The sequence below is a fragment of the Chiloscyllium punctatum genome, chromosome 18 (genome assembly GCF_047496795.1).
Source record: "Chiloscyllium punctatum isolate Juve2018m chromosome 18, sChiPun1.3, whole genome shotgun sequence".
Classification (NCBI taxonomy): domain Eukaryota; kingdom Metazoa; phylum Chordata; class Chondrichthyes; order Orectolobiformes; family Hemiscylliidae; genus Chiloscyllium; species Chiloscyllium punctatum.
The window spans coordinates 32,334,575-32,337,122 of record NC_092756.1 but is presented as its reverse complement, the minus strand read 5'-3'; the positions used below and the strand labels follow the sequence as shown (position 1 = coordinate 32,337,122).

Here is a 2,548-nt window from a genome sequence, read left to right as displayed (position 1 = left end):
CCATGACACGTTTTCACTGGAGTGGATCATGTAATCGTTTCGTGACTACGAATAAAACGATGGAAACTTCCAGCAGAGAATGAGGCGACCCTGAAGCAGGCAGCTGAGGACAAATGTTTCTCCTTTGCCAGTGAAAGGCACTGCTTCACAAATTGGAAACTTCGAAGTGAAGCAGTGTTGGTGATTATCTTCGCTGCTTGTTCACCTTTTTAATTCTGATTCCGTGAAAGTCCATAGCATTACATATCGACATTCTGCCAATGCACAGCTTGTCTCTTGGGCCACTGGCGTAATGGAAAACGCGTCTGATTTCGGATCAGACGATCGTAGGTTCGAGTCCTACCTGGCTCGAGGGGGAATGTCGCACTTTAACTGTGGTACACGTTGATGCTCCCCTGTGAAGTTCTGTGTTTCTGCATTTAAAATTTGCATTTGTCCTATTCTCCACTTCAAATTCCAGCTCACCACAATGGAGACCTCTGTCGGTTTGGGGGTATCTTTCTGTGTGTCTCCCTTCGTGGGTCAAAATGAGCATGAGTTCCTCAAAAGAGTTACAAGTCGTTGTGGAAGTGTCGTACATCTGCCCCATTATTGTGCCATTTAAGAACACAGCATAAAGTCATTGACATTTGCCCTGGGAACATTAGAACACACGAGACTTTGGGCCAAAGTTGGAAACTGCGAATAGAATTGATGGTTCTCTGATTAGCCACAATGCACACAGGTGGAATGGCCTTTTCCCACTTTGTAAATCTAAGAATACAAGTTGAAAATCATCTGCAACGAAAATGTTCATAAAGGGTGTTTTATTTACACCAAATACGATAGTATCTATCCCCTTGTCTTGTTATTTACTTGTGAGGATTCGGTACTCTCAGCACCGTGGCCCGGATCTTATTCCCGCTCATGGAATGGTTGTATTGTTCAGCTAACATATCGGTGTACCAGTACTTCTGCCGATTTTCCGATGCTAGCAGGTCATTGGTTTTGACCAAAACATTATGAAGGTTAACATAATACAAATAGCTGCAGTTGCTGGAAATCTGAGCCAAAAATGAAAATTGTTTGCGGAACGCAGAAAGACTGGCAACAAAAACGTCGACTTTCCTGCTCATCGGATGCGGTCTGACCTGCTTTGCTTTTCCAGCATTTTCTGATCTAAAATCAGGTTTCCAGTATCTGCAGTCCTCACTTTTGCCTAGTTCCTTCAGTGTCGCTGGTTCCCAATTCAAGAACTCCATCGTTTGCGGTTTCATGTCTGTATCTCCATGCTGTGGAGTTGAAGAGTGAAGAAACGTAACGCACCCCCCTCCATCTCTGGGGTAATTAGGGGCGGAAAGTGAATCTTATCACATTGAAGTATATCTACATGCGTCTTAATCTCTGTCTTTTATTGGGAACCATCTCTTTCATTGTAACCATCAGGAAATACCATTTCGTTCGCCAGAAAAAGAAATGAATATGTCACTAACCTTTGTTTGTTTCATGTCCAAGAATACTCAGATCAATAGCTCCCTTGATTACCTCTGCTGGTCATGTTCGCAAAGAGATCTAGCAAATTGTCAAGTGTGATTTTCCTTTCAATAAATAATTATGACTCTATTTGACTGCAAATATCTTTTCCTAACTTTGTGCTTTTCTTCTTTTACATTGGTGTCTCGCACCTTACAAATGACAGCAAAGGTATGAAAGGAGATGGAAGCATTTAACTGAAGTCAGCGGCAGCTTTCAATGAGATCACGGCTGATTTGCTCAATGCTCAAGGGTCCAGCCCTCTGTATAGTCATGGCCGAGTGGTTAAGGCGATGGATTAGAAATCCATTGGGGTTTCCCCACGTAGGCTTAAATCCTGCTGAATACATTATGAATGCTTTCATGCTGGAACAATTCAAAGTTCCGAAAGCCTGTTTTGCCAACCAGGCCTGTAATTTGATTAGACTTAGGAAACTCGAGTTCTTCATCAGAAGTGTTCCACACATAAAACATTATCTCTGTTTCTCTTTCCAGATACACTGCCCGACACATCGGGTTTCTGCAGTTGTTATTGAACGTCCTGAGCAGAAGTGCTGCTTTTCATTAGATTCCTTTAATCCCTGTCCTCTGTTCTCTGACTCTGGTCAGTGGCAACACTTCTTCCTGCGCGTCAGAGTGCTCATTCCCCACCGCTCCCTCTCCCATCATTACAAACAACAGCAGGAAATTGCCACTTATCCATTTTTGTTCCAAAGTGAAACTCACCAGCCTAGCAACTCCCTCCACCAAACGGGACTTCTCATCCTTGGACATGGTGCAAGCCAGAGGATTGTGAAGAGAAACTGTGAACATATTGTCAGTTGGCAGTTGGAAAAATGTTTAGGAAGCAAACCATATAATTTAGGCCCCAGCTTTGGAAATCTTGAGAAACAATTTGGGAAATGGGATCAGAGGAGAATGAAGAAGTGTGAACTGTCGGCCCGAGTAGAGGAAGGGACATTGACTCTGATGTTCTCGGGACAGGAACTGATCTGAGATATTGAAAGAATTCTCGCTCCTGTACGTGAGGAATACA

At 43.3% G+C, this 2,548-nt stretch overlaps 2 non-coding genes across 2 annotated transcripts; both read left to right on the top strand.

The window, feature by feature from the left end:
• The first annotated feature begins 278 nt into the window (after window positions 1-278).
• Window positions 279-351, top strand: trnar-ucg (transfer RNA arginine (anticodon UCG)). The gene has a single exon. It is a non-coding gene; the product is annotated as a tRNA-Arg (tRNA).
• Window positions 352-1,777: 1,426 nt separating this feature from the next.
• On the top strand, window positions 1,778-1,861 carry trnas-aga (transfer RNA serine (anticodon AGA)). Its single transcript has one exon. It is a non-coding gene; the product is annotated as a tRNA-Ser (tRNA).
• Window positions 1,862-2,548: the final 687 nt, after the last annotated feature.